The following is a 19,244-nucleotide window of genomic DNA, read 5'->3' as shown; positions in this document are numbered from 1 at the left end:
TTTGGAAAAGAAGCTGCGTAAAATTAGGTTTACAACTCTTAGAGCTTTTTTTGCTATGTAGTTGCAGTGGGCTTTGGCATTAAGGTCATTTGATATGAGAACTCCAAGATCTTTGACAGGATGGGGGTCGTCAGTAAGGTAATGACCATCAAGTTTGTACCTGTTGATAGGATTCTTTTTTCCAATATGTAAGACTGGATTTCAGTCCTTTTGTCAGCAGAAAACCATAAAGTGTTACCAGAGATAAAAAAATTTGATTAAATAAATAATAAATAAAATTCTTCAAAGGTCTTGAAGTTTTTTTTGTAAATCCAGTTCGGGAAATTTATTCAGGTACATTTTGGTTTGCTATTTGTATCCTTTTAATTATTAAAATTTCAGCTGGTTTCTTTTGAATGCCTAGCGTAAAATCTTTTTCAATATTTATTGTAGCATGCACTTTTTAAAATTACTTTCAAATCAGTTTCAATCTTGTCAAGTGAAATATATTTTTTTTCCATAAAATCTTTTAAACACAGTCTGTCTATAGAGGCTTAAAATTAATTCCTGGGTCATTGTTCAAAAATATCCTTCAGTGTATCTAATGTTTAAATATTTTGCTTCATTTTATATTTGTATGTCAAGTTTGGAGCATTATTTTCCTTTACATTCTTTTAATTACCTCTATTGTCCAATGTTTAAAGTCTTATCTTAATGTTATTTTTAAACAATTCAAAACAAGGAGCCATAGTGACACAATAGTTAGAATGCAGTATTGCAGGCTGACTCTGCCAAAGCATGGAGTTTGATCCTGACTGAAGGTTGCCTCAGCTTTCCATCCTTTCCAAGGTCGGTAAAACAAGGACCCAGATTGTTGAGGGCAACATGCTGATATTGTAAGCCATTCAGAGTATCTGAAGTGGCATATTAGCCAAAGTGCTATTGCTATTTTCCCATGGGAAGGATTTTTAAAAAATAATTCCAAAATTTATTTGGATCCTTAGTCTGTTTGTAGCTTTCTAAAACCCAAGTTATAAACTTTTTCTGTTTATTAAAATGTTTTTAAGTCCTTAAACCTATATTTAAAACATCTTTCACTAAAGTTTGATGAAAATTCACTAGTGCTGTAGAATACCTTGATACAAAAGTTCCTAACAGTGGAAAAACAGTTAACAAGCAATTTCCAAAAGTGAGTGAGAAGAAATATGCAAATCTAATGTCCTTTCAAAGGTGCTGAGTGCAATTTGAGCAAGGTGCTATTTCCCCATCTCTCAGAGCTCTAAACCCACTGAAAACTCCCTTCTTGCAGTCTCTTTTTAAGGGACAACTGTCTGGAGCACTTGTGGGTGATCTCAAGTTCTCTTCTTGTCTAAAGAAAAATTTTCAAAGAGCTGGACTATTCATCTCACTTTTCGCAGCTGATTTTGTTTTCAATCCAACATTTCTTCTCCAAGTCCCCAAATTTTTAACTTTTGATGGAATGCACATTTTATTTTGGACTTCAGACCAAAAGAGTGCACAATGTTTGTGGTCTCCAAAACAATTCAGATAGTTGATGGAATTTACATGATTTGCATCAGTTAACTGAATTTTTGATCCACGTTCACGCCTATATATACGATGTAGAAACATAATTATCATAAATATGTAATAAATAAAATGTAACTGACATAAATACTTCAATCATAAGCCCAGATTTAGTGGACAATTGGATTTAGGGGATAACCTTTCCCTCCACAATTAAACTGAGGTTTTTCTGTATCTGAAAATTGGTGCTCTAAAAGCATGGCACTATGAAAAAAGGCTGCTGTCATATTTTGGAATATTCCTTGCAGTCTCCATTTGCAAAGAAAGTCTGAGGAAAGTAATAAGAAGAAATTGTTGACACCAGCATACTAAGAGATGGATTATACAAGTTGGAACAATTCATGAATGACTTGTTTTTGTGCTAATTCAACACCCAATTGCCTATTTATTTTAGCAACACATTGAAAGATGACATAGAACTGGCTTTTGACCAAGATGGGACAATATTAGTAACAGAAAACATTGCCAAATATTTGGATAACTTTGACTGCAAGTCTTGGAATTGTTTTCTGCCCCTCCTCTGCTTCACCTAAATTAAGGCATACAGAAAAAAGGTATATGGCATTCTGTGGTTTTCTTGCAAGCTTTTCTAATAGAAACTTTTTCAACATTTTTCTCTGAAGGGGTGTTCTGTTCTTACACCTCACTTATAAGTTTTGACATTTTTCTCCAGAGCCTATTTCTGTAGAAGGAAGTCACTGAAAATTTACATTGTAATGTTTCTATGAAAAAAACACCCAAAAAAACTCTACCACAAGGAGAGCAAATGATCAATCAGCATAGCTTTGCTTATGAGTTAAGACTCAACCTATTGCCCACTCATCATTCACAGTAATCATTCAATTGTTTCTAAGGTACGTCTGCTGTGTAACACATTTTGAAAATCTGTGGTTTCTATCTGCACTAGAAATCACTGGTCCCACCTTACCATACCATGTGTTGCTGTGAGGATCAGTGCAATGTTTGTACAGAAGGTATTTGACCGCAAGGCAGAAGGTGTATAGAATTCAAAAATATTGAAGCAGGGAACACAAGAAGCATGAAACAAGGAAAAGTTGAAATGTTGAAGAGGAAATAGAAGATACTATATTGAATGTTTTAGTAATAAGCAAATGTGAATGGATGAAAGAGCCATCCACTGGTTTGAGAATCGGTTTGAACTAATGATTATGGCACCAGCTTAGAAGCCAGAAGACTGTGAATTTTAGTCCCGCCTTAGGCATGAGAGCCTGACCACTTACTCTCAGCTCATAAAATCAGGCTTGGATAACAAGCTGGTTGGGTAACAAGCTGTCACAACCAATGGATCAACACTTAGTTGATAAAAAAGCAGAACTTGTTCTTGCAAAAAGAAACATTAGGAAGAAAAAAAAGTGGATGAAATGGTCAGCTTAAATCAGATAAGTATGATATAGTGGTTAATAAACTGAAATAGGACTGGGAAAGCTTACTGATTAACTTTTGGTCAGTCAGTCACTCACTCTCAGTCCAACCTACCATTTGAGGTTATTATTGTGAGATAAAATAAAAAGACGTCCCCAGCAAGCTGCCTTGACATGATGTATTTTTAGAATAAATGAGATAAATGGATGGATTTCTGTCTATGACCATGGCTCCATACAAGGGAATGAAGTAGCAAGGATGATCAAGAAGGACATTTTGTCTATAGCCAGGTTTGCCATTGACTATAGCCAATAAACCTATATGAACATATTCTTAGAATGGATATCTACTGAACATCAGAGTCATACAGGGATAGATACAGTGGTGGGATTCAGGTGATTTAACAACCGGTTCTCTGCCCTAATGATTTCTTCCAACAATCAGTTCATCAAACTGCTCAGAAAGTTAACAACCGGTTCTCCTGAAGTGGTGCGAATTGGCTGAATCCCACCACTGGATAGATACCTACTTCAGAGCTGTCAAGGAAGGATGCAATGCTATTGTTGGGGAACTGGAATGCAGACACCGGTAAAATGAGGGAATTTAGAATTACAAGAAGGCTTGGGAAATGAAATAATGCAAGATGCATTAATAGTTGACATACTCAGTATTTGGATTGGAAGGAGGCAAGGGTGCTTCATATGACATACATCTATCTATACCTAACAGCTGATCTTAAAAGAATTGCACTTTTTTCCTAAATATCAGTATTGGATCCTGGAAAATACAAATTTAAGGAGGCATTAAGGAGACAGTGACAAGGATTGCAATACATTAAATCCAGCAGGATTTAACCAAGAGGACAAGCAATAAGAATGTAGGCTCACTGAAAGGAACAGATTCCATATACTTATCCTGAGGTGCTATAGGAAGAGATAGTAGACACCGTAAAAATTGCAGCAGAAAATAATAGTGTACTTCCAAAATTTCAGAGGAAGAAATCCAAGCAGCTTTCAGAAGAAGCTATCATGGTAGAAAATGAAGGAAAGCCTTGGAATGGACTTATCAGTAATTTCAACGCCAAACAGAACAAACAAAACAAACAAACAAAAACAAGGGATCTCAATCAAGAAAGTCAGCAAAAAAAGGGAAAGAACAAGAAAAAAAATGGTTTTAGGAAGAACAGAGAAACCACAGGAGGAAATAATATTCAAAGGTAGTATACAACAGAACAGAGGAAAATATGGTTAAGGAAGTTAGAAAGCTTATAGTGAAAACCCTTTTTAAACAGAATTATAGAATTCTTTTTAGAAAGAGACATCAAATATATTCAGGAATGACTAGCTGGCAATTAGGAAAGCATAAATGACCTATTGAACTGTTTCAAGATGAAGGAGAAACAGCAGTTAAAGTATAACAGCTCTGTGTTAATAAATGAGGAACAAGACTGTATGCCCTAGAGACTGGAATATTGAACAATACATCTGTACTGAAGACAACACAAGAGAATGTGCCTATTTCTGAAATTTTCTGCAAGTTGCCTCTATATTTAATGGACTGATATAACAAATAAACTATAACAATAGCAGAATTGGAAGAGATGAATTTCAGAATGAAAATTAGAAATGAATCCTAAGGAAGAAAGCAATGACAACTTAAAAAAGATTGTGGGGCATATGGATATTTCCAAGATATATACACCCAATGAAGTTGAACCCTGAGAACAAGACAATAGACACTTCTAAATAATGCATCTGGCGATGATTCCTAAAAATACCATGGACTGCAAGAACCAATCCACCCAGGCCCAAAAAAAGATTAAGTGCTCAAGGAAATACTCAGTAAGCAATACCTGACTTACATTGATCATGTGATACAAACAGCTGAGGGATTAGAAAAAAATCTGTGCTTGGCAACGTTAAGGGAAATCGAAGGGAATGGTAATGAATAAAGTGCCTAGACAGGATCGAGGAGATTACTGGAAACCAGTCAGATTGTTAAGCATCAGTCCATTCATCATCTGAAATCAGATGTGACTTGTTGACATTTAATAATTAGAAATATTTAAATGTGCATCTATACTTGTAAATTAGCATATAGTTCTTCAATGTAAATAGCTCTTTTGTACTTCTTGGAAGGATCAGTTTTCAACTTGTGGGGGGGGGCAAGCAAGGTGTTCCCATGATATGCATTCCAACTTTATGGATTAAAAGGATTTCTCCAAGAAAAATACTAGAACGAATCATCTAGCTTCTACCACATCACTCATTCTTACCCTTTCTCTAAACAAAAAGAATGTGAATCTATATTCATATTCCAGTAACTATTGAAGATAAATATCTAGAGCTATTAGTAAGTACCTTGCTTGACCAAACACACTTTAGCAAACCACAAGTTTTCCTAGTAACCCTATACAGGTGGTGGGAAATCCAAAGCCTCTTTAAATTTATTTTTATCTTTGGAATTTTCCATTTTTTAAATTCTTCATAAACTCTTGGTACTTATATCCTGGATGGCTTGTACATAGTGGTGGACTCTGGTGGCATTCACAAGATCATTTGATAAAGAACAATACTTGTGGAGAAATAAAAAGGATAAAAATTGAGAATTTGTTTTTTGTGGTTATTGTTTTTTAATGGAGGACTTAATTTAGTTTTCCCCGTATGTGGTGCTCATTAGGTGCATTAGAGTTACAATGCTCAAAAATGTTCTGGCTGAGAATTGTAATTTTCACACATCTGAAGAATGCCAAGCGAGGCAAAGACTGATTTAACTAAAATGAATGTTTTGCTTCTCAGCAACTGACAAAAAAACACGATGACATTTTTATCTTAGCTGTTTAGATATACAAAGTCTTGATGTTTAACATTCATTGTTTGCTTCTGATCGCTCTAAATAAACCCAGCCTATTTTTATTTATGAACAGCTTAGCAAAGCCACTAAACTGTGACCTTATTTTTTACTTTATAAATGTCCTCAGTAGCAGAATTTTCTAGATATGTCCAGCTCTCTCCAGTTGGCTGGCATACAAAAAAGATGCATTTTTAGTAGTCAGTATGTTGTGAGCTTTAGCATACTTGTAGCTATGGGACAAAGTACTATTGATTTGATTGGCTCATGCAGATTTTATCTGTATATTTGTAACCCTCACACTTAATGATAACACTCTCTTCCTAGTCCCAAAGGTGCTTTTTCCAAAAGGTAACTGGCCTTTTTTCCCTCCCCTTTGAAAACGTTTTCGCTCCTCATCCAAGAAAGCTGCTTTAGTTGATGTTGAACTAAAGAAGTTTCTTGGATGAGAAGTGAAACGTTTTCAAAGAAAAATAAGCCAAGAAAGTTCAGTTGCCTTTCGAGAGAGAAAAAAAACCATCTTTGGGACAACCATGAGCCGGATGATTGAGAATCGCCACAGACATTTTTCTTTGGTATGTCTGTGCCTGTCTAGACAAAGTGAACAAAACTGCTTCTGCCAGACATAACTAGGAAGTCAGCGTTGCTTCTCAATTAGGTGAAGGGTTATCAAGAGCTTTTGGCCTTGAGGCTCGGAGATCTGCTTTGCTCTGCCTCGCCTAAACTTCGTCTCCTCCAGCCACATGGGCAGGCTGTTTCGGCCAGGAGTGACGAGCCTTGTGGTCCAACGCTTTCTGGAAGGCGCCAGGTCTGAAAGGAGGCGGTTCTTCCCGTAGGTTAGTTAGTTCGTGAACAGGGCTGGCTGGTGGGAGGACGGGGACGGGTTTACCGCTACACCGCAAGTTTGAGATTCCCACCCCACCCCACAAGGCCGCCTTGTGCTTCAGGGCTGAGGTGGGTGGGGGGGGGGAGGTGACCCCAGGTTGCTTGAAGCCCCAGCGCCAGCTTTCTGCTGCGGTCTGTCGCAATCCCGGGCGGGTGTTGCTGTAGGTCTGCCGCGGCACCACGCCCTGAAGTCAAAAACTCCCAGGGTCAGGTGAACGTAGCTCCCTTGCAGGAACATGTCAGGTCGGCCTCCGCCCCCCTTTCCCGCGCTCCCCTGAGCTCTCGTGCTGGCGGAGGGCCGTCGGTTCGGCACGCGCTAACTTCCTTCCAAAAAAAAAAAAGCGCGGGGGGGGGGCTGCTTGATTAAGGACGCCGGTAAGCTTGGAGCCGGAGCCCCAGCGGGCTCGTCGGTTTATTTATGAGGGAGGCCGTCTTCTTCGCCCTTCTCCGAGCGCTGGATTTGTCCGTTTCCAACTAACGTCTCCGCTCCCGAGGATTTAACTCTTTTTCTGCGGAGCTGCACTTGAAAAAGCGCACACGCCCAGACAATAAGCCACCTTTCTGGCACTGTGGATGGCTAAAGCCCGGCATTGAATGGGCTCGCAGGGAGAAAAGGAGCTATTTTGCCAGGGTACCTCGCTTTTGTTTCTCCCCACCCTTTAAGGGCTTATGGGGGGGGGGAAGGGGAAGAGAAAGCTTGTCTTTTTCCTTGGGGGAGGCCTTCATTCCATCTTCATTCTTGTAACCCAGCAACAACCCGTCCTCCAATCAGCTTTGCTCAATGGCAGGAGTGCAATTTGTTCGCAGTCCTTTCTTCCTTCTCCCTTGGAACTGCCTTGCCTAGCATCTTTTTTTGGGGGTGGGTGGGGTGGGGGTGCCGCCGGGATCTCCTCTCTCCGCCTGCCAGCTCCAACTCTTGTAGGAGGCAGAGGACCTGGAAACAAACAAATAAACCCAGACCTGGGAGGAGGCAATGTGGCATCTCTTTGAGGGAGTGGCGCTCTCTGAATACTGTCAAATTGTGCAGTGTGTGGAATGAGAAAAAAAAAAGGGACAGCTGTAACTATCACTGCAGGCTGGAAGGAGTTAAAAGATGGCCCAACTGATGCTTCAGAAAATAGGCTGCATGTAGGCAACATGTCTGCTGGATATGTGCAAGGTATTATTACCATTTGCCTAGCAAGGACCTTTGAATCTTTGGAGAAATCCCTGACCACACCTATTTCAGATTTACAGTATTAATAAAGCATTGTGGAGATGATTAGATTGGTGGGGTTTGGGGAGGAGGGAAACCCAGTTTTATACCAAGCAATTGCAAATGTTGTTCTGGTGATATAATGGAAAGGTAAACTCTCATTTCCTCTACTCGGTAAGGTAATTGTGGGTGTGGGTGTGTTTAGTTCCTTGTCCTCTGTGGGAATTCTTAACTAATGTTTGTTGACTGCTGTGTATTCTTGTTTGCCAGGCTATTAAGGAACCTACAGTAGTGTGCTGTGAGACTGAATACTGACGAGACCGCAGCAAACTGTAAACTGGTGAGAACTTCAAAATATACTGTGAACATTGAAGAGAATCAAGAAAGATTGGCAACTTGCAGATCCACAGGTGGTCTTACTGTCCCTCTATGTCCTGAGGCTGGAGCTTTGGGAAGTTATGCCTGTTTCCTTTGACATCCAGTTGACCAACCATTGATTAGGTGTTAAGGAACAGATTACTGCTAATGATATTTGAGAATCAGCTGCTCTCAGGTGGACCTTACCAAAATGGAAAGGGGGTGAGGCTTCCCACCTCTCCTAATGGTCCAGCAGCAGCAAGCAACTGCAATCTTAAGCAGGTTCCTTGGTCAGGGGGAAGGAAAACTTTTTTGGTTGCTTCTCTCCAGGCGGCCTTCTTGTTTTCCTTGTTCTCAACTGGTTGATGGCTGCTTGCAACAGCGGGGAAGCCGTGCTCCTGAGCAGGTCTCTGGGTGGGCCTAGAATTGGGAAGATGAGTGTGTCTATGACTATGTGTATGGTCCTTAACCTATAATCAAATTCCCAGCCATGTAATAAGTGTAATGCAAAGCTATTTGAGTAACTACTTGAGTTGCAGATGCTATTTGTGTGTTGGAAAATGTTAAATACATATAATGTTGGATGCAAAGTGGTAGATAGGTCAGTCGAATGAGAAAAAGAGGGGGAAATGTTATAAATGGTGATGTACATTTCTCTGTCCCTGCAGATTTGTTGTTTATTGCTTAGAAGGACAGCTAGATCTTATCAGATACAAATGGCCAGGAAAAGATTTGGGGTGGACTTTGGCATAGATTTTAAAGGTTTATAGCTACTTTACAGCAGAGCAGATTGCTGCATGAAGTCTTTGGAATTGTTTTGTTTGATGTATGTAGCTGATGCTGGATGGCCATCTGTAAGCTAGATTTTTATGTTACTAGAGAATTGGCCTAGATGATCACCCAAGCCTTTTCCCAACTCTTTTTAGATGGATTATGAATGTGGTGTAACAGGTATTGCTTAATACAGAGGTCTCCAACCTTGGCAACTTTAAGCCTGGAGGACTTCAGCTCGCAGAATTCCCCAGCCAGCAAAGCAAAGCTGGCTGGGGAATTTTGGGAGTTGAAGTCCTCCAGGCTTAACGTTGCCAAGGTTGGAGACCCCTGGCTTTAAAAGGTATGATAGAAAGGGCAGCAGATAAACAGTGCAGAGACGATCTATAGTCCACTTTAGAGTAGAAATCTGACCATAAATATATTATAACTCCAACTAACTCCCCTTTGTTATTCCTGAATGCTTCAGAATTTGGAAATGAGTTCAAAGCATATGTGTGTGGTTACAATCATAAGCCTATGTTTGCTTCAATTTCTATGATTTACAGGTAGAAAGTGTGCCTTAAAATCCCGCTTGATTTTGCTAAAGAAGGTGTGTAGTTGTACAAATCTGTTTTGGTAAGGATTGTCTTCTCTTTCCTATCAAAATATTCTACGTGTTTTTGTGAGTCTTATTATTCTTAGGAACAACTTTTGGAAAGTTGTGCTAAATTGAAGATGTTTCCATTTAAAATATTTAATCTATGAATATTTCTGCAAGGTTGCTAGTGTAATTGTAGCTCCATTTTACTTTGTCATATGCCCTTGAAATGTAAATCTGCCTTCAGGAACCATATCCGTCAGCTCCCATGAGAGTCACATGCTTTCCCTTATTTAAGTGAGCCTTTAAAACCTGGCTGTTCCTCCAGGCCTTGAATTAGAGTGGGAGATGGACCTTTTGTGATAATTCATCAGGTAGAATTTGTATTATTTTTCTAGGTGCTATTTTTTCTATCACTTTCTGTTAGTTTATTTTAAACTGTTTCATGTTGTATGCCATCCAGAGCTATTATCCTTAGACTTAATCACATTTTAAACATACCTCATATTCGTTAAGGTTCATTAAGACTGGCAGGTTATTTCCTTTAACAATATAATGAATCAGTGTTTGTGGAACTGCCCAAAAAGGGAGTTAATACTCTAAGCACTAATCCACAAAAATATAACACTCCCTATGTTAACACAAATTATTAATACCATATCTAATAAAATTTTAATGAACTAACACTTGTGACAAAACCTGGGTATAAAATTACTGATGAATCCCCATTGCATTTAAGATAATTGTTAAGCATCTGTTCATCTATTGAACCTTTTAGACTTTTCAGATTTTAGGGGGGAAACATGATCTGTAACCATGTGCAAGGATTAGGTGGCTGTTCTGTAGTATACTCATTGCTCATCACTTTTCATTTGAAGGGTTGCTTGAATTTGCAAAATGCTTATAGCATTGGTAACATTCTACTTTGTCTATTCTGAAACAAGTTCCATTGTATCTGATGGCACCAATTTCCAGATACTGCTAATGTGTATAGGTAAAGCTAAAGCTTTCCCTTGTCCAGTGGTGTCCGACTTTAGGCGGTGGTGCTCTTCTCCATTTCTTAGGCGAGGGAGCCAGCATTGTCCAAAGACACTTCCATAGTCATATGACTAGCATGCCTATACGCCAAGGTGCACAGAACACTATTATGATCATGAATTATCACTTGTTGCTTGTATGTATAGAGAGTTTATGCACAGAGATGAAGTCCTTGTGTGTCCAATCACACTTGGCCAATAAAGAATTCTGTCCTGTTTTGTTCTGTTCTATTGTTCTGTTCTGTATTCCATTCCATTCTCATCTTCCCATTGAAGTGGTACCTATTTATCTACTCTCGTGTATATTTTCAAACTGCTAGAAGGGCAGGAGCTGGGGTAAGTAATCATGCTGCATTCGGGTCTCAAAGACTTTTGTGTCTAGTACAGATAAGACTATTTAACAGTAAATAAGACTGGACATTTTGTGGTATGCCAAAGAGATCTTATAATGGCTCAATCACAATGCGTTTCTGTCATCAACAAGTTATATTTAGAAGCACTTTGGTATATTTTTGTTAAGATGAACCATCAGTTCAGTTTATACACTAATACAGAGAGTTCCTCTGCTTGGAGCAATCTGAAGGAATCATCACACGAGTTGGCTTTAATATACAGTTTCATAGAAGCTACAAGTCAGAATCAATGCAATATTTAAGCATAAGGTAAACAAGCTACAGCTTAGGGTCCCACAATCTGCAGGGCCTAAAAATTTTTTAGATTGTTTTGGTTTTAGAATTTTGCAGTTTTAATGTGTATTGTAGTTTTATAAACTCTTGTGTAGCAAACTTTTAGGCATGATTTTAAAGTGGTTTTATATATAAATTACAATGCATATATATGTGTTCATTTTTTTCTGTGGTGACTCAAAGTCCTGTTTTGGTACATACCTTTGAAACTTTCTGGTGTAATGTTTAACAAGAGGCCACAAAACTTTATATAATTTAGAAACTCGCCAAATCTAATTCTATCACTATTCAGAATTGTAAAATATGTTGCTACGTTGATGTGAATATATATTGGGAAGCTGTGTGTGGTCCTGCCTTGTGTGTGGTAATCATATGACCTCTTTCCCATGATTTTATTCAGTGTTACATATCTAAAACTCACATTTCACCAAGAATAAATGTGGTTGGAATTGTTGGCTTCACAAGATAAATTAAGCAAAACAGAGTATATTTTATCAAATTGGAAGTGACATGCATACTTTGTGCTATAGTGCAACTTTCCCCAGCCTTGTGCCTTGCAGGTAGATAAGGGTGTCCGTTTCCTAGAAATTCAACCACCTTCCATGATGCCTGAGAACAGTGGAAATTGGAGTTTCCATATATCATAGAGAAGCTTGGTTTACTGTTTCATGATTGAGAACTGTTTAATAGACGGAAGTTACCACTTGCTGTTACAGTAACTGAATTATGAATATTCATGGAGAAATGCTATATACCTCATTACTTAATTCATACCCTCTATAAGTATAATAATAATATAACAACAAGTGTTGGATTATAACTTCCATCATTTTCTAGCAGCATGTTTACATGGAAATGAAAGGAATTGTAGCCCAATAGATCTGGAGGGTATAAGATTGGGAGGATTTACTCATCTTAATATAGTATGCTGATTCATATGTTGCCTGAAGCTTTGATTTACATAATCATTTGAAAGACACAATTGCAATAGATAAACCTTTGTTTACAAGCAATGTAGCAACACATTCAATAGCCAAAATTAAAGAAACCACAATATCACATGGGGCATTACGTGGACCAGGTATGCTAGGAGGGAGCCAATCTTATAACCATGTTGACTTCCTGATGGCATCTATAATTCATGTTCTTAGAGATGTAAAGGCCAGTGTGTTTGTTATGGATTAGATATTATTTTTAAACGAGAAAGAAACAAAAAGCAAATAAAAGTTGAGGGCTTCATTTTATGTTTCCTTTTCCATTCATTGAAATAACTTTAGATAAAATAATAGGATTCTTGTAGTTTATTTCTCATTTGTACCTAGATATACCCAGTAATATAATATTTAGCTCTCTGAGACTTGTTTCTAATAGAATAAAACTGGTATTCACAGAAGGATTTAGAGTATCGCTTCATTCAGGCATGCTAGTCCTAGAAAAGTAGCAGAGCTTTGTTTCTAAGGAAATCAAGAAGAATCTGACATATAAAAATGTCTGCAGAAAAGGATTGGGGAAAGGAAGCAGAACAAAAGTTATAATGCCATAGTTCCTTAATGGTATAAGATACATGTTACCTACCACGTCTTTTCTGGTTCGGAAATGCAAGAACCAAAACATTTGTAGATGTCAAGTTGGGGAAGAGTGATCAGTTTGGCAGATACCACGGCTAATATCAATACCATTTCTTATTGCTAGATTTTTGTACTGGGCAAAATTCAGTTGAGTTGATTAAATTGATCTGAGAAATGAGTTATAAGTTTTGTATTTTAAAAATGCCATGAACGTGTGCTCAGACATTTTAAAACTTAAACACAAGATTTCTACATGATATCGCAGTCCATGATAGTTATAAGTCAATGCTGTATAAAAAAGAACCATGGTGTAATTGAAATTTAATAGTTTCCCAGATTTTCAGCTCTCAGTTTTTGCAGTCTGTATGCTGTATATGCTGTGGTTTGGCTGCACCATCCTTTGCACTCACCATTTTGGGTGAGGAAATTTGCACTTCTTATATTCAAGCCAGCGTGAACATAGATAGTCCTCAAATTACAGCCATATTTGAGCTTGCCCATCACAGTCATAACTTGTATAATTGATCCAGTTTTCTGATCTTTTTTGTGATAGTCATTAAGCTAATGCCATTGTAATTAAGTTAACCAATAGTCTGCTATGGGCCAAAAACAGTTATAAAACATGGTTAGATAACCACAAGACACTGCAAACAGTCATAAATGCAACCTGGTTGCCAAGTGCCTGAGTTGTGGTCATGTAACTTCAGGGGGAGGGAATCATCAGAACTTCGAATCTGGGTCATACCCCCAGGTATCTCCATCATAACTTCAAATGGCCACTAAGCAATCAGTCTTTGGAAAAAGAACTACTGTTTTTTCAGTGACCATGAAACATGAAAAAGAACAATTCCAGATCAGGTAGAAGCTTTTATTTGACTTTCAGTGGAAGCAAATGGGATTATTCCTGTTCAAACCAGAGTCATTGGGTATTGGGTGACATACACATTTAATAAATAAATGGGGGGGGGACCCAAATACAGTATTGGGGAAGGGAAAGCTGCCTTATTTGGACTTCTTTTCATTTATGTCAGATCACCTGGTAGAAACTATTAGATTATCAGAAATACTCTGTATGCATTTGAATAGAATAGAATAGAATTTTTATTGGCCAAGTCTGATTGGACACACAAGGAATTTGTCTTGGTGCATATGCTCTCAGTGTACATAAAAGAAAAGATACGTTCATCAAGGTACAACATTTACAACACAAATGGTGGTCAATATATCAATATAAATCATAAGGATTGCCAGCAACAAAGTTACAGTCATACAGTCATAAGTGGAAAGAGATTGGTGATGGGAACGATGAGAAGATTAATAGTAGGTGAATTTGGTGAATATAGCAGCAGTTGAACATCCTTCTAGTGTATATATTCAGTAGTATCCCTTGGGAGCTGATACAAGCGGTCTCAGACTCCACTTTGTTTTCCCAGTGATTATTATGAACATGAATATTGAGGCCTCTGGCTCCAGTACAGCAGAATTTCATTCTGCCATGAGTTTTTCCAGTGTCTCTCTGACTCAACACTTATGGTAAGATGTATGGTAGAGTTTGGTTTTCTTTACAGTACTGACTGGAGGTAGAAGACTTTCAGCAGCAACTTTTTAGTTATCCCTTGTTAGGATCAGGTTTTTCTGTTTAGTTTTAACCACAACTGTCTTTTTGCAAGACTAATGGGGGCTGCTTGTAGGAAATGCTGACTATAGCTGATGAATTCTGAAGATTTTTTTTTCCTACTAGTATTACTTGTGCTTTTGTTAAATCCCTGATCCATTTTCAGCATTAGACATGGTTCAAGTACTTGGCATAATCAGTTTGCTTGCTCCTGAGCACAAGGCAATGAAGTGCATGGAGCCATTCAGAACACCATTGGAAAAAATTCAAAGTGAATATATATTTTTTCCCCAATAACATCCTAATTTTTCACATCATCTGCCTTTTTTCTTTTCTTTTTGCAACAAAAGCCACACACAAAAATGAAACTACGCATTTCAAGTATGGTCAAAAGGTAAATAGTAGTAGCACTAGCGTAGAACCACACAGTTCATATAAGATTCTAGGATAAAACGGGGCGGGGGGGGAAAGCATTATTCTGTTCTGTGGAACTCTTGATTAAAATCTCAATATCAAAAATGGCAATAGAAGGTAAGGGGGGAAAAGGGAAGAGTAGTAGTAGTAGTATGAGCAGTTGCAACTTTTTAGGGCTTACTATATTCCAAATGGAGATGAGGACCTGGGATCAAACAAAGGACCAGTGAAATGAATCACATGGAATAACTAGATCAAATCTGCAGTCAAGTATTTGTGGAATTGCATTTAATTTGGAGGGTTTTTCACCCATGCCTCCTTAATCTAGTTGAAAAATATGTGATTTAAAAATGAATGATGCATGTTGGATGAATTGCTGCTTATATGAATGTCAAGACATCATGGATGCTGAGTCCCCTATGCAGTTTCTGCCTATTTTGACTGACAAAGACCATTGTTTAATAGGATTGCTTTACATTTCTAAATCTCTCAGTTCCGAAGCAGAGGCAATTTTTTTTCCCTTGAAAGGAAGTACAAAAATAAACAATAGTTCTTTGTTGCCATCTCCGTACTACCCCTTTCTGCCACGTTTGCCATTTTGGAAATTTCCTACCTGGCAGCTCCTCTTCCTTATGAAAAAAAAATCAGTGTCTTTTCCCCTTGTCTTCGCCTGACCCTTTTTCTTGTCTTGCTCCTCCTCTCAGCTGATCCCTCCCTCTGCTCTGAATCTGCCAGCTTGTGGGGAGGGGGGAGACCCTCATACTTATTGGGAGATGTGACAGCCTTTGGAATTACATTATCTATGAAAGGGCTAGATCTGGAGTTGAAAAATAGGATGTGGCTCCCTGGCAGCAGGGATTGATCATGGAGAGAATTTCAGTCTCCAGCGGCTTTTGCTTCATGGCAGTGACTGATTATTTATGCTTGTGGCATTTCAGTGCAAATGTAAATGCAGAACTGGAAAGACTACAGGCTAGTAAGATTCTTCAAGCATCAGCATCTTGGGGTGCAAGCCATTTGACAAAATAGGATCTTATCTGATTGCTTAAGCTTCAGGTATGCATTTTTCCATTTACTTAGTAGGGCCATATACATATAATTCCATATTCTAGGAATTAAAATCATATCATGTATTAACTCATTGCTTAAAAGTGCTTGTTTCATGTTTTTCCTAAGAAAGGGAGAGATGCAAATATATTCTACCAATATTGAAACCTAGTACTTAATGTATGAGAAACAAAAGCTGTAAGTGGCTGGTTCGATGCAGTTGCTCAGGGATCTTGAAATGCAACCTCTCTGCTTATTAAATTGGAAAGGTTTTAAAATTTATATTTTCTGCATTTTTATGAAACCTTATATTTTATGATTTAAAATTATGCTCAATTATTTGGCATTACCTATTGTTAAAATAGTTTTGGGAGGTGCAAAGCAACTGTAATTGATTATATTTTGTCAAATGCATGGCTGTTGAAGATGGTACTGATAAATCTACGAACACATTTGAAGTGTGTGTATCTTTCCAAATCAAGTAGGTGTGTATCTACAGGTGCAGTTGTCTTATTTGAGAATTCACTGAATGTGTGATTTGTTTCTGGTAAGCTTTTTTGGATGCATATTTGAAAGTTGACTAATATTAACCCACAAATGAAAGCCTAATCCTTAGTCCATAAATCAATTAGATTTGAGTCAGAGGGAAACACCACAATTACAACCACTAAATTCTTCAGTAATTCATCTTCAAAGATTCCAAAATTAATAAAGCGCTCTTGCTGGTGGAAGGGAAAGCAAGATAAAACAAATGGACCAGGATCCAAAAATAAACTACTTGAATCCAAGGAAATTGTAAATTTTAAAAAAGTGTGCGTACCACCATGCCTAAATTCTTCCACATACTACAGGTAGTCCTTTACTTACAACAGTTTGTTTAATGACCTTTCAAAGTTACAATGGCACTGAAAAAAGTGACTTATGACCATTTTTCATACATACAACTATTACAACATCCCATGGTCACATGATCAAAATTCAACTGCTTGGCAACTGGGTCGTTTATGACAATTGCACTCTCCCAAGATCCTGTAATTGTGCGACCTTCTGACAAGCAAAGTCAATGGAAAAGCCAGATTACTTAACAACTGTGTTACTAATAACTGCAGTGATTCACTTAACAACTGGCAAGATAGGTGGTAAAATGGGTCAAAACTCACTTAACCTATGTCTCACTTAACATAATTTTTGGGCTCAATTGTGGTCTTAAGTTGGGGACTATGTGTAAAATATTTTTTTAAGACTCAAAACCATAATAGAATAGAATAGAATAGGATTTTATTGGCCAAGTGTGATTGGACACACAAGGAATTTGTCTTGGTGCATATGCTCTCAGTGTACATAAAAGAAAAGATACGTTCATCAAGGTACAACATTTACAACACAATTGATGATCAATATATCAATATAATAGTGAGGTTTTTTTAACAGTAGTACAAATTACTCAATCTTATTCCAAAGTCAGTGGGTCTGAGAATTCTTCTATATAGACAAAGGCTATATAGATTTAAGATTCAATTACAGAAAACACAGTGGAAACAGATTTGCTGTCTGGTGAGTAGCTTCCCACTGGTGGGAACTGTCTTCTCCTCTCTGTTTCCCAAATTTTGTGGGAGTTCCCCTTCTCTCCTGAAATGAAAGGCCTCTTAATGCTATTCTTCTCTTGCTTTCTGGCTGTTCTCATGGTCAGTGCTGTTGCTGTGCCATGGCTAATTTTTGGTTGGGAAAAGGTTCCCCCCCTTCTCAGCAAAAATCTCTCCCTTTATTAATCAGTTAAATTCAATTTATCATGAAAGCTTGCATATTGTTTTGTAAATTGGCCTGCTTCTTCCATTTGCCCTGAGATATGTTAAATTGGACCAGAAATTATGGGAATTGGAATTTTAACACATCTGGAAGTTAGTAAATTTGGAAAAAATGTTGCAGTGCAGTTAAAGAACACTATTTTAATCTGGGCTTTGTTATTCACGCTGATATTATTATATGTTTAATCCATGCATTTTATACGTGAATATATTTCCTGATGTTTTGTTATGAATTCTCGGTCTCTTTCAACAATTCAGTCATGTAAATTAAGTAAAAATACTGCTATTGTCATTTTGTTCTTACTGTTACTAGAGAAGTCCATAGTTAGGCTGACTTGACTCTGCTAGTCTCTCTCCCTCTCTCTCTCCCTCTCTCTCTGTCTCCGTCCCTCCCCCTCTCTCTGTCCCTCTGTCTCTCACACACACACATGCACACACACATAACACACAATCAAACAAAAGAGAAACATTTCTTTACATATTCATTTATTTTTAAAAATACAGTCCAATCGTGTGTGATCCCCAGGAGCTGCTGTGTACCAATTACCTTCAGGATCTGGGTCACACAAGGTTTTCATTCTTGAAGCAGCTTCCAAGAACGCTCTTCCATGGCTTCTACGGCACCTGAAAATAGTGCAAAAGCATTTTCCACTCTTACATTTTTTCAGAGGCTGCACGAGAGCAAAATCCCATGATGGTAAGCCTATGGCATGCGTGCCACCTGTGGAGCCCTCTCTGTGGGCACACCAGCCATCACCAAGCTCAGCTCCACTGCCCATGCATGCGTGCCTCCTGCCAACCAGCTGATTTTTGAGTCTCTGGTGTGGGGCGCATGCGTGAGACATGCATGTGGGAGATGCACATGCATGCATGGGTTGCGTGTGCATGCATGGGGGGGTCGCATGAATGGGGGCATCGGGGTCACGGCACATGCACACAGGTGAGGGGATTGTTGGGGGAGCTGGTCCCAGGAGGTTCAGGGAGGCCAGCCAGGCCCTGAATGGGCTGCGGGAGTCGTGTGCATGCATGGGGGGCGGGGGGAAGCATTGGGTTGCAGGGACAGGGAGAGCATTGGGGGGTTGCATGCAGAAGGGCGGGGGGTCCCAAGCAAATGCGCAGGGGCAAGGGTAGTGTGTGTGGGGGGAGCTGGTCCCAGGAGGTTTCAGGGAGACCTGCCAGGCCCAAAACGGGCCGTGGGGGGTTGCGTGCCAATACGCAGGGGGTGGGGGAAGCGCGGGGGAGGGTGCGCATGTGTGGGGGAGTGGGGCACATGGTTGACACCCCCCCCACGGTCTCCACACTTTTGGCACGTGATGGCAAAACCCATTCTCACTGGCATAACCCATTCTCACATACCGTGTTTCCCCAAAAATAAGCCCTTCCTGAAAATATTTAAACGCATACGCAGCCGGTCCCCACCATTTCCTCTGGTTAGAGTTAGGGAGACAGAGCTGGAAATCAGATAAGATAGCAAGAGGATCCCCG

General features: G+C 38.8%; 1 protein-coding gene across 8 annotated transcripts in view; it reads left to right on the top strand.

Annotated features, from left to right (window-relative positions):
- PAK6 (p21 (RAC1) activated kinase 6) overlaps positions 1–19,244 on the top strand; it is a 66,689-nt gene that overhangs the window by 9,670 nt on the left and 37,775 nt on the right. For 2 of the 8 annotated variants that reach the window (XM_058162115.1, XM_058162111.1), the window contains exon 2: positions 8,150–8,219. The exons of 2 other annotated variants lie outside the window; for them this stretch is intronic. The gene's annotated coding sequence lies outside the window, so the exon portion shown is untranslated. Of the gene's footprint in view, positions 1–6,409; positions 6,636–7,069; positions 7,316–7,657; positions 7,844–8,149; positions 8,220–8,270; positions 8,290–19,244 lie in introns of those variants that run through there. 4 more of the 8 variants (XM_058162114.1, XM_058162116.1, XM_058162113.1 and 1 more) reach the window with 4 other exon arrangements.

The sequence above is a fragment of the Ahaetulla prasina genome, chromosome 1 (assembly GCF_028640845.1).
Source record: "Ahaetulla prasina isolate Xishuangbanna chromosome 1, ASM2864084v1, whole genome shotgun sequence".
Lineage (NCBI taxonomy): Eukaryota > Metazoa > Chordata > Lepidosauria > Squamata > Colubridae > Ahaetulla > Ahaetulla prasina.
This window is presented reverse-complemented; position numbering and strand designations above follow the sequence as displayed.